Genomic DNA, 13,119 nt, shown 5'->3' with positions numbered 1-13,119 from the left:
TTTGAAAGTAAAAATAGATACCCATCAAAATAAACAACTTGTGGTACATGAATGAAGTATTGTGCTATAATAAACAATGAATAGGATGAATTCAGAAAAGAATGAGAAAACAAACTGATTCAAAGCAAAGTCAATAGAACCAAGAAAAAAACAAGGCACAATGATCACAGCAATGTAAATGGAATGAACGACAACAACAACTGAAATTGAATGCTGCAAAATTATATGAGGAAGCTTGGTCCTTGTCACAGGAGATATATGAAAATATACCTTCTACAATTCTTTTCAGAGGTGGGGAACTGTAGGGATGCAACACTATATCTAATGCTAGACTAAGGTGATATGTTTGCTGGTTATTCTTTGGAACTTTTTTCTCCTTTTTATTGTGTATTACAAGGGATGTCCCTCTGACAGTAAGAGGAAAGAAACACATTGGGAAATGTTGGTCATATAAAAAATCAAAAAAATATTTAAAAGGTAAAAAAAGAATATTACAAAGACAACCTAAAACTATCCTAAATGGATATCCATTTAGGTTATCCATTAGGTTGTCCTACTTTCTGTATCCTACCAAAGCGGGATGAATAGATTCCTGTGACTGAAATAAGGAAAAACTGGTAGCTGATTGGAGAAAGCAAACTTATTCTGATGCCAAATATGTTTATAGTCTGCGATATCTAAACAAACCTAGGAAAATCCTAGGATTTTGAGTCAGAAAAATTCGTAAATATCATCAAGTACTCTCATTTCCATTTTGCAAGTGAGGAAAATGAGGCTCAGAGTGTTGAAATGACTTATCAAGATGGGATACGTAGTAACAAACCTAGGATTTGTACCTCAGATCTCTAACTCTGAATCCACTGTTCTTAGGATTTAAATCTAAGATATAGGGATGAAGAAGAAGAAGAAGAAGAAGAAGAAGAAGAAGAAGAAGAAGAAGAAGAAGAAGAAGAAGAAGAAGAAGAAGAAGAAGAAGAAGAAGAAGGAGGAGGAGGAGGAGGAGGAGGAGGAGGAGGAGGAGGAGGAGGAAGAAAGAGAAGAGGAGGGAGAAGAGGAGGGAGAAGAGGAGGAAGAGGAGGAGGAAGAGAAGGAGGAAGAAGAGGAAGAAGAAGAAAAGGAAGAAAAAGGAGGAGAAGGAGAAGAAGAACCTAATTAAATTTTGAAAATAAGGTTTTGGTTAGATTAAAATGTGACTGTTCATTGAAGAGTAGTGAGAAAGGTACAAAATTACATCTGAATGTCTCTTTAAATATTCGTATTTATGTGAAACAAGTATTTTATTATATGTTAAGCTGTTTGAATAATTATGTGGGTCTACAAATAGAAAACAAAGGAAATCAATTGTTATAATCTGGATCCCAGATAAAACACATGCCTTTTACTTTATATCATATGATGGAGACCAAGGCAACCACTACCAACTGGTGTGAAAGGTACTCTAATTGCAAGGAAAGTACCTAACAGAAAAAATCAACCTGTACAAGTGCTGAAACTACATACCTAAAGACATAATTCAGAGTGAGAAGGATCTTGGGAGTTATCCAGTCCAGCCCTTCATTTTACAGATAAGGGAATTAAAGTCCCCAAAACATTAGGTGATTTACTTTAGGTCACATAGTTTATTAAATATCAGAGCTGGGATTTGAACTCAGGTCTTCTAGACTCTTTCCCCTAAACCACGTGATATAAATCATTACATGTTCCTTTCGGTAACAAAAAGGATCCCTCAGCTCTTCCTTCCCTTTACTCATGGCCAAACAATTTTATGTGGTTAGTGGGGTATATGGTTACCAAAATATACTGTTGATCTTCCCTCTCCATCAGTGTTATGGGAAATTGGTATGATATAAATGTGTTTCGGGATGTGTTCTATGCTTGTTGGATTACTGCAAATCTTTGAACAAGGAGGGTAGGTCAGAAAGGGAAACAAACACAGGAAGCTGTAAGTCCTAGCCCTTAAAAGGCGAAGTTGTAAAACACAAGCCTGTGCCTGCCTGAATGCATGGTGTGTGGCCAGTGGTATTGTGGATAGATAGCTGCCCTCAGAGCCAAGAAGACTTGAGTTCAAGTCCCCTCTCTGACACGTTATGGCACTATGATCCTCTGCTAGTCATTTGACCTCCCAATGCTCTAGTCAAGTTTTCAGGACTCTATTAACTTACAGAGAAGAAGGAGTTTCTTTATCTGGGAGTTCCCTATTCCAATAACACCAGTGCAGTTGCTCTTTACAACAATGTGAATGGAAACAACAACAAAAATAAGGTATAAAATAAAGCCCCCCAAATTGTCCATCTTTCTATAGAAAATCCATAAAGAAAAGATAGAAAAATTAATTCCATTCAAAATAACTACAGTATACATGAAATATGTAGGAATTCAGTCACTGAAATATATACATAGAATTATTTGAATATGGTGGCACAGTGGATAGAGTACCTGGTCTGAAGTCAGGAAAACTCATTTTCCTGAGTTCAGTTCCAGCCGCAAATTCTTCCTAGCTGTGTAATCCTGGGCAAGTCACTTAGCCCTGTTTGTTCCTCATCTGTAAAATGAGCAAAAGAAAGAAATGATGAACAATGCCAGGATCTTTACCAAGAAAATTCCAAGTGGGGTCACAAAGAATCAGACATGACTGAAACAACTGAACAACAGCTATAAAACACTCGTTACAGAAATAGGTAGACTCGATATAATAAAGATGACAATGCTACCTAAATTAATTTAGAGATTTAGTGCCTTACCATACTAAATTACCAAAGGATTACTTTATAGAACTAGAAAAAATAATAAAAACATGTGGATGTATGTGTGCTAATGCATGTAGGTACATGCACATATAAATGCATAATGCCCATTTTGTAAAGATTTTAACCCTCTCTATTAGACTATAAGCTCTTTGATTGGAAATTGAGGGGATGCCCATCAACTGCAGAATAGCCAGAGCAGCTAAGTCATTTACAGTTGATCATCATGCAATATTACTATTACTGTGGATAATGTGTTTTCCTGGTTCTGCTCACTCTACTTTGCATCAGTTCATATATGTCTTCCCAGCTTTCTCTAAGAGCATCCTGCTCATCATTTCTTATAGCACAATAGTATTCCATCACAATCACATATCACAACTTGTTTGGCTGCTCTTCAATCAATTCCAAAAGACTCAGGATAAAAAAAAAATGCTATCCACCTCCAGAGAGAAATCTTATTAATTCTGAGTGCAGATTGAAGCATTTTTTATTTTCTTTATTTTTCTTGTGCGTGAATGCGTGCGTGTGTGTGTGTGTGTGTGTGTGTGTGTGTATGTGTGTGTTTTGCAGTATGGCTAATATGGAAATAAGTTTTGCATGATTTCACATGCATACTTGATATCATACAACTTGCCTTCTCAAGAATAGCGGAGGGGGAGGAGGGAAGGAGAGAATTTAGAATTAAAAATATTTAAAAATAAATGTTTAAAAAATTTACACAAAATAAAAATATTTTTAAATGACTCTAACCTCTTGGAGGGTGGTGTAATGTGATTTATTATCTTTATGTTTCCAATGCCTAGCACAGCACCCTCTAATTGTTTAATGAATACTTGTTTAATTGAAATTAATTTAAATACCCTTTAAAAATCTGGCATATAAAAATCTATCTTTATACCAAAATCAATCATAGGGTTTTAGGTGTAGAAGGGGGTGTTGGAGATTATTTATTCCAAACCCCCTCACCATATAGAAAAGAAAATCCACAAAAAGTGATAAGGTTTGGGTTTTTTGGTGGGGAGGGGTTAGCTTTGTTGACAGTCCTTGGAGTAAAAATTACAGCAAATTTCCTTGATACATTAAAAATGATTCCATTTTTAAAAAAACAATTTACCACTAACACCATTTCCACACTCTGATGAACACTCCTGAAAAAAAAACTGAGGACAATCACTTGGCCTCCCACTTCTGAAGTTTGTCTAATGCTGGCTCTAAATGGATGATTTACTGTGAAAGGCCTATAATCTATGAAGGACACCACTCAGAACTTAAAGACTTTTTTATGATAAATTTTAAATGAAGAAAACCTTCAAACTTTTCTTCTAAACATTTTAGAAGTTGGAATCTATTAAGTCAGACTTCAGTGTAAAACTTAGTGCTCTCTCTCTCTCTCCTTCCCTCATTATGATATGTTTCTTTTCTAAGTACCCAACTTACTTATAAAGAGTGGTTTATCCTCTGGGGACAATTTATCTCATTGATTTATAAAGTAGCTTTCATTTCTGAAAAGTATTCTTTGGCTCACTGTGTATCTACTTGATTATTTCAAAATTATCCTTGAAACAAATAACATGGGTGGCCACTATGTTTGAGAGAGGTTTTTTTGGTGAAGGGAAAAAGATTCTCTTGTTCATGTCCTTGTCTATAGAGAGGGAAGGGTAGTTTCTTTCATAAAGTAACAACATTAAGTTAGCAAAAGAAACTATTTATATTTACATATAAGAGTACGAGATCAAAGGGACCATTCCTTAATGGAAAACATAGGCTTAAAGAATCGATGCCTTAAAAGGCTGGGCTGCGTCAAATGGCACAAAGCATTACTTTTTATCAATAAGGAAAACAGAGTTAGAATAAAATTTTTTATCTCAAAGTAAACTTACATTAAAATTCCTGCATCAACTGATGTACTTAATCATTTTAGTGCTAACACAATAAATAAGATTGATCTAAAACCAAGAATTAGCATTATCTGTAATGGAGAAACACTGCAGTCCTTTTCAATAAGATCAGAGGTAAAGCAAGAATATTAACTGTCATCACCATTATTTGTTATAATTCTAGAAATTCTAGCTATGCCAATAAGATGAGAAAAAATATTTACAGGCAACGAGGAAACAGAATTATTCCTTTTTCCCCCCACAAATGACATGATGCTTTATTTAGAGAAGCCTAGAGAGTAGTTAAAAATCAAAACAATAAATAGCAAGACATAAGAAAAATGTCCCCCAAATTAGCCTTTTTGTATATTACCAACAAAATTCAGCACAAAGAGATAGAAAGAGAAATTTCATTCAAAATAACTACAGAATGTATAAAACATATGAAAGTCCAACTACCAAGTCCCACAAAGGAATTGAGTGGACATAACTATAAAATAATCTTTACAGAAATAAAAATAGACCTAAATAATTGGAGAGACATTTACTGCACATAGCTGGGCCATACAAATATAATAAAAGTGACAATATGACCAAAATTAATTTACAGATTCAGGGCCATACCAATCAAACTACTAATGGATTACTTTGCAGAGCTAGAAAAACATAAAATAAAATAAAATTCAATAGCCACAAGGTAAATATTTTTTTAAAAAGGAGGAAGGAAGGGAGACTCATAGTAACAGACCTCTAATTATATTATAAACCAGCAATCATCCATGATATTTGGGGGGTGGGGGAAGTCAATAAATTGAAAGGATAAAATACATTGAAAGCAATGTATATTTGATAAAAGCTTAGGATCCCCAGTGTATGGATAGGAAGTCATAGTTTAACAGAAAATAATGTTGGAAAGCAGTCTGGCAGAAATTAAGCTTAGGCTAATATCTCGCACCATATACAATAAGTTCCAAATATATTCAAGACTTAGATATAAAAAGTTATATTATAACTAAATTAGGGGAGCAGGGAAAGATATATGTTCACAATTATGGAGAGGAAAAGTTCTTTAGCCAACAATGCATAGAGAGGAATCAAAGGAAATAAAATTAATAATTCTGATCACATAATTTATAGAAATTTAAAAATTTTAAACAAAATTAATGCAGTTAGAATTAGAAAAGAAACTGTTAGATGGGGAAAATGTTTGCTTCAAATTTCACTGAAAATGATCTGATATCCAAGAAAGATAAGGAACTGATATAAATATATAGGAACAAGACCACTCCCTAATAAAACAAAACTGCTCACCATCTTTCCTATCAGTTTTATGTTAAAGGACATAAATAAATAGTTCTCAAAAGGAGAAAGGTAAATTATTAACAATTATGAAAACTGTTTAAATTGTCAATAAGATAAATGCAAATTAAAACAATTCTGGGGTCCCACCTCAAATGAATCATATTCAGAAAAATGGAGGGGAAAAGGATTATGACAATTATTGGAAGGAATCTAGGAGGACAAGAAGTTAATATACTGTCGGTGAAGCTGTGACATCGTTCAACCAGGCTTTAAATCAATTTGTTTGAAATTCACTAAATTGTGGATACCCTTTGATCCAGTTGACACTACTCCTAAAGACCACTATTTACAAAAAAGAAAGAAGAGGATCCATACTTACATAAATATTTGTAGCAGAACTTTTAGTTGCAGCAAAGAACTGGAAGCAAAATGAGTACTTATCAATTGGGACATAACTAAACAAATTATGATATATAAATGTAACAGAAGATTATGGTGCCCTACAAGATGACAAACGAGTAAGATTCAGAGGAGCCTGGTAGCTCTTCTGCATACTGCTACATACAAGTTAAATGACCTGCACGAGGAGGACAATTTATACAATGATGACATCACGTCACAAGGTTTTGACACAAGCCCATTTCACCTACAATGGAGATGCCAGACAGCTGCTTCTGGGAGAAAAGGTTCTGTGTTCCCCACTAAATGGGTAGGAATAGCTTTACTCAATTAGCTTGATAGCTTTAATAAGCAACACCTTTAAAACTACCAGTTTCATTCTCTCTTCCTAGAGGTATGCGGAAGCGTAAAGGTCCTGTTGACCAATGGCAAGGGCACCATGAACTGAGCTAGTTAAGGGAAAGGACCTCCCCCTCCCCCCACCTTTTAGGCCCTGTAATCTCTAGAGATAGGCTTATATTTCTTCAAGCCCAGCAGGGAAGCCCTGAGAAGCCAGAGACCCAGGATATAAGCTTAGGTGAACTCTGGATATGAAATTTGGTAGAACTATACTATATAGACATTTAACTAAGCTGTGAACCTAATCTCCTTCTTTGTTTTAGAGACCAAGATGGTATAAGGGGGAGATTATGCCTCCCCATACCTCAAGGGAACATTTATATATTTATTCCTGTTATAGCTTTGAAGTAAATATTTCTTTTTAAAGGTAAACTATTAAATGTTTAAATGGAATTGAGATGCTGGGAACCCCTAAAATTAAGGTAACACCAGCAATATGGGCTTAAGCTAATAGCAGAGACTCCCAAACTCCCAGAACCCTGGGAAAGGGGTGACATACATTACACCTGCTTCCTGAGCAGTGGCAGCTAGATTAATCCCTGTTATCATCAAGGCAATGTCCAGATAGAACTCCCAGAGACTGGTGAAGAACCATACTTCTCACCTCTTGCCTGCGAAATGATGGAGTGGCATCATCAGCAACAAGTATGGCACTGGAGTGAGCTCTAAGGATACAGAGAAAATCACCCCACCTCCAAAAAAATCAATCCCTGTCCTCAAGAAGCTCATGGTCTATGGGGGGAGAAAGCATATGAACCCTTATGTACAAACAAAATAAATGCAGAATCAATTGGAGGAAATTTCAGAAGGAAGGCATGAACATTAAGTGAGACCCAGGTGGGTTTCTTACAGAAGGTGGGATTTTTTTTGCTGAGATCTGAATGAAGACAGGGAGAAAAAGGCAGCTAGGTGGCCAAGTGGATAGAGTACTTGATCTGAAATCAGGAAGGTCCAGCCTCAGAAACTTATAAGCTGTGTGACCCTGTGCAAGTCACTTAATACTTTGCCCCAGTTTGCTCATTTGTAAAATGAGCTGGAAAAGGTAATAGCAAAGCACTCTAGTATCTTTGCCAAGAAAAACCTCAAATGAGATCATGAAGAGTCAGACACAACTGAAACAACTGCACAAGAGGGAGAAAGGGATGAAGAGAGAGAGCATTCCAGGCACAGAGGATAATCAGTGCAGATGCATGGAGTCTGGAGGTCAAGAGTCTGGATGGTAGAGCATGTAGAGTGCGTGCGTGTGTGTGTGTGTGTGTGTGTGTGTGTGTGTGTGTATGTATCCTGGAAGAAAATAAGGAGACTCTGGAATTTCTTGAATGGGGGTGGGATATTAGTCAGATCTTCACTTCTGGAAGATTATTACTTTGAGCGAAAGGTATACTGGAATGGAAAGAGACTAGAGGCAGGAAGGCCAACCAGAAAACTTGCAGTAGACTAGGTGTGAGATGAGGGTTTGTACCAGTGTGCTGCCCATGTCAGAGAGGGAGGAGAAAGAATATAAACTAGAGGTACAAAATAAAACAGATTCTCAGATACAGTCAATGTGTGGCCTTATTTTGGGTAACTATATTTTATTTAAGGATTTTTTTTTTTGTCTTTTGGGGAAAGAAGTTTGAAATAGACGTAGTAATTGTTCGGTTGTTTTTCAATTATGTGCCGCTCTTTGTTACTTCTTTGAGGTTTTCTTGGCAAAGATGCTAGAATGATTTAATATTTCCTTCTCCAGGGCATTTTATAGGTGAGGAAACTAAGGTAAACAGCAATAAGTGACTTAGCCAGGTTCACACAGCTAATATGTATTTGAGGCTAGATTTGAGTTCACGTGCGCATATGCACACGTGTGTGCGTGCACGCGCGCGCGCGCACACACACACACACTTGAATTTTAATGAGTTCCGGAACTGTGAGTGCCTCTCACTTCTTCCATTTGCCCTCCCTTCAGGATGTTTTAATGACTTTTCCCCACCAATTAAGGTGGCTTTTGATGTTTATTTTAATCTGATTTCCCCCATAAATAACTGGAGCAAACTATGATTTGCTCCAGACTTATGTCCCTATATTGCTCTAGGATTGGTACTAACTCAGAAACCATACACAATCCCCTGAAAGACGATTGGTTAACATATAAAAATAAGAATACTATTTTAGCACAATTGAAGTTATACCATGATGCTAATGAGGCTAAGATTCTTTCTAGGAACAAATCAGTTTGTTTAATTTCATTCCAAGGTTGCAAAGAACCTCCCTAACCCCTGCCATCTACCTCAAAAATTTTATGTTGGTGATCGTGAGAGGAATCAGATAAAATACAAAACAGGAAAAATCCATTATACTAGAAAACAAATTCCAAGCACATGACCATCTAAATGTAGGTCAGTGATGACACCTCTGTATTCACAGGACAGAATGTCTTTTTAAAATTGTAATAGAATCTGAGACTTAGCTTGACATCACCAAGAAAGTAAGTAACAGGCTAGCAGATGGTGAACCTTTCCTACAGATGACTAGATTCATTTTATTTTCATCACTGGATAAGAGTTCAAAAGCCTGTTATGCTGGATCCTAACACAAAGATTTATGTTAATCACCGGCTCCAAATGTGTCTTTCTCACCAGCTTTACACTTCTACCAGGCTGAGGAAGGGCTTACAGAAAGAAACCTATTAGCTTTCCCAAGTTCTCATCACGTGAAATTCTCTGATGGTGGCAGAATCAGAAATATAGTTTGGAAATATAATTTCCAATTATACTTGAGATAATGTAATAATGGAATCATTATGAAATATTATATTACCATTAAATACATTATAAAATATATAATTAAAATTATATAACAAAATAATATAATAAAAAAGAAATACATAATTTTCCTCCCGTTTCTCTCCCAATGTACTTTCCAATTCATCCAAGCCAAACAATATGTCTCTTTTTTTCAGTGTAACTCTGCTTCTTTTCCCCCACATTTCAATTTATTTATTTTGGCTTTCAACATTCATGTGCACAAGATTTTGAATTCCAAATTTTCTCCTCATCTCTCCCCTCTTTCCACTCCATGACAGCCTGCATTGTGCTTACCCTCTTCACCTAAACTAATCTCCCTTCTTTCACCCCACTGCTCTTCTCTTATCATCTTCCCTTTCTATTTTCCTATAGCGTAACCTAGATTTCTACACACCACTGCCTGTATATCTTATTTCCCAGTTGCATGTAAAATGTTTTTAACATTCATTTTTTGAAATTTTGAGTTCCAAATTCTCTCCCTTCCTCCCCACCTCCCCACCCTCATTGAGAGGCAAGCGATTCGAGATAGGTTGTACATGTGTAATCATGCAAAACACTTCTTTAATGGTTATCTTGTTAAAGAAATATAGTATTTCCCTCCATTCCATCCTGCCCTCCCCATTTATTCTATTCTCTCCTCCTCAAAAGTATTTGTTTCTGATTACCCTCTCCCCTTATATGCCCTCTCTTCTATTAATCCCCCTCTTCTCCCCTTCTCCCATACTTTTCTATAGGATAGGACAGATTTCCATACCCAATTGAATGTATATATTATTCCCTTCTTAAGCCAAATCTGATGAGACTAAGGTTCACTCATTCCCTCTTACCTCCTCCTTTTCCCCCTCTACTGTAAAAGCTTTTTTTGTCTCTTTTATGTGAGATAATTTACTCCCATTCAACTTTTCCCTTTATGCTTCTCCCAATACATTCCTCTCTCAACCCTTAATTTTATTTTTTAGATATCATCCCTTCATATTCAACTCATCCTGTGTCTTCTGTCTATATATATATATATATATATATATATATATATATATATATATATATATATATATATATATACCCTCTAAATACCCTAATAGTGAGAAAGGACTCATGAGTTACAAATATAATCATTCCATGTAGGAATGTCAACAGTTCAACTTTAATAAGTGCCTTATAATATCTCTTTCCTGTTTACCTTTTCATGCTTCTCTTGAGTCTTGTATTTGGAAGTCAGTTTTTCTATTTAGCTTTGGATTCTCAAGAATGCATTAAATTCCTCTACAGTCAGTTTTCCCCTTCATTTATTACACTATTTTGCTAGTTCCTTTGACCTCAAGAATATCATATTCCAAGCCCTCTGATCCCTTAATGTAGATGCTGCCAAATCTTGTGTTATCCTGATTGTGGTTCTATAATGCTTGAACTGTTTCTTTCTGGCTGCTCACAATATTTTCTCCTTGACCTGGGAACTCTGGAATTTAGCTATAATATTCCTGAGAGTTTTCCTTCTGGGATGTCTTTCAGGAGGTGACTGGTAGATTCTTTCAATTTCTGTTTCCTCCTCTGGTTCTAGAATATCTGGGCAGTTTTCCTTGATAATTTCTTGAAAGATGATGTCTAACCTTTTTTTTTTATCATGACTTTCAAGTAGTCCAATAATTTTTAAATTATCTCTCCTGGGTCTATCTTCTGATTAGATAATTCACATTGTCTTCTATTTTTCATTCTTTCAGGTTTTTTAAAAAATAATTTCTTGATTTCTCATAGAGTCATTAACTTCCATTTGCTCCATTCTAAATATAAAGGAATTATTTTCTCCAGTGAGTTTTTGGGGCTCCTTTTCCATTTGGTCAGTTCTGCTTTTTATGGCATTCTTCTCCTCATTGACTTTTTGGATCCCTTTTGCCATTTGGTCTAGTCTATTTTTAGGTGTTATTTTCTTCAGTCTTTTTTGGGGGGGTCTCCTTTAGTGAGCTATTGACTCATTTTTCATGATTTTGTTGCCTCACTCTCATTTCTCTTCCCAATTGTTCCTCTATTTTTCTTTCTTGATTTTCAAAATCCTTTTTGCACTCCTCCATGGCCTGAGACCAATTCATATTTTTCTTGGAGGCTTTGGATGTAAGAGCTTTGACTTTGATGTCTTCTTCTGAGTGTATGTTTTGATCTTCCTTGTTACCAAAGTAAGCTTCTATAATCTGAATTTTTTCTGCTGCTTGCTCATTTTTTCCAGTCAATTACTTGACTTTTTAACTCTTTGTTAAGGTGGGGCTCTGCTTCCAGTGTGAAGGACATATTGACCCATGCTTCAGGGGCTTTGTGCAGCTGTTTTCAGAGATACTTCTAGGGACCTCTAAGTTTTCAATTCTTCTAAGGTGATATGATCTAAGAGGTATTTACTCCTCCCCTTGTCTGTGGTCTGGTCAGTGAGTGACTACGAGCACTCTTTTCTGCCCTGAAATTGTGAGGAGGGTCCCCTCTCGGCTGCTGTGACAAGCTCTGCTATGCCAGTGGTCTTTCTTGCCCCAGGACCACCACCAAGGACTACAATCCAGTTCCAAGCATGGGCAAAACAGCAGAATCCTGCCTCAGTTCCAGCAAAGAAATCCCTCTAATCTCTTTCTGATTAGTTGTTTAATCCCCTTACTATCTGTGGGCCAAGAGATCTGGAAGTAGCTGCCACCAATACCGCTGCTGCCACCCCAGGGCTGTGCTGGGGCCAGGGTTGGACCACGCTCCTCTCTCACCCAGTTCTGACAGACCTTTCCTACTGACCTTCTAAGCTGTCTTTGGCATTTGTGGATTGAGAAGTCTGAAAACTGTCTCAGCTACCAGTAATTCAGTCCCTTGAGGCTTGCTCTGAGTTTATCAGGGCTCTATATGTGCCAGGTGCAGCCCATGCTGGACTGTGTTCCTCTCCCAACACAGTGCAACAGACCTTTCCCATCAATCATCCAGGTTGCCTTGGGCTGGAAATTTGTTCACTCTGTCCTCTAGAATTTGTTTACAGTCATTTTTTTACAGGTATTTGGAAGGGTTTAGGGGAGAGCTCAAGTGAGTCCCTGCTTTTACTCTACCATCTTAGCTCTGCCCCCCTATCTCTTTGCTTCTTAATAACAACATTATTATTTTAAGAACAGCTTTGAGCAAATAAGTTATTTTGATTATTATAAATATCCAAATCAGCTATAAAGTACATATCAAGGAAGATCTGTATCCAGAGGAAGAATGTATGAATAGAAGTATATACTGAATGATTTTACATATATATGTATTTGTGTCTAGTGGTAGCCATTCCTAGGGTGGAAGAAAAAAAAAAGAAATATACATGATAACTTTTTTGTATATTTCAAAGGAATAGCAAGTTGTACATAAGAGACTTGCAGTTTCATGTGCAATCTTTTTTATATTATTTTATTTGTTTTCAGTGTTCTACAATCACTTCCATAAAACTTAGATTTTCCCCCCTCCCTTCCCTCCTTTCCCCCTCTCCCCCTCCCTCCCCAAGATGGCATACAATTTTATACAGATTCTATTCCTATACATACATACATACATCCTATACATACATTCCTATTAGATACATTTTCACCTTAGTCATGTTGCATAGAAGAATTAAAATGAATG

General features: G+C 36.4%; 1 long non-coding RNA gene across 2 annotated transcripts in view; it reads right to left on the bottom strand.

Annotated features, from left to right (window-relative positions):
* The window catches only part of LOC140533368 (uncharacterized), a 30,811-nt gene extending 24,185 nt beyond the window's left edge, over window positions 1-6,626 (bottom strand). The window contains exons 1-3 of one of the 2 annotated variants that reach the window (XR_011976896.1): window positions 6,577-6,626; window positions 6,306-6,344; window positions 2,437-2,542 (exon numbers count right to left, since the gene is read on the bottom strand). This is a non-coding gene — a long non-coding RNA (uncharacterized lncRNA). Of the gene's footprint in view, window positions 1-2,436; window positions 2,543-6,305; window positions 6,501-6,576 lie in introns of those variants that run through there. The other variant, XR_011976895.1, reaches the window with a different exon arrangement.
* Window positions 6,627-13,119: the final 6,493 nt, after the last annotated feature.

The sequence above is a fragment of the Notamacropus eugenii genome, chromosome 3 (genome assembly GCF_028372415.1).
Source record: "Notamacropus eugenii isolate mMacEug1 chromosome 3, mMacEug1.pri_v2, whole genome shotgun sequence".
Taxonomy (NCBI): domain Eukaryota; kingdom Metazoa; phylum Chordata; class Mammalia; order Diprotodontia; family Macropodidae; genus Notamacropus; species Notamacropus eugenii.
Note: the sequence above shows the minus strand (reverse complement) of the source record. Positions and strands in the feature narration are given on the sequence as shown.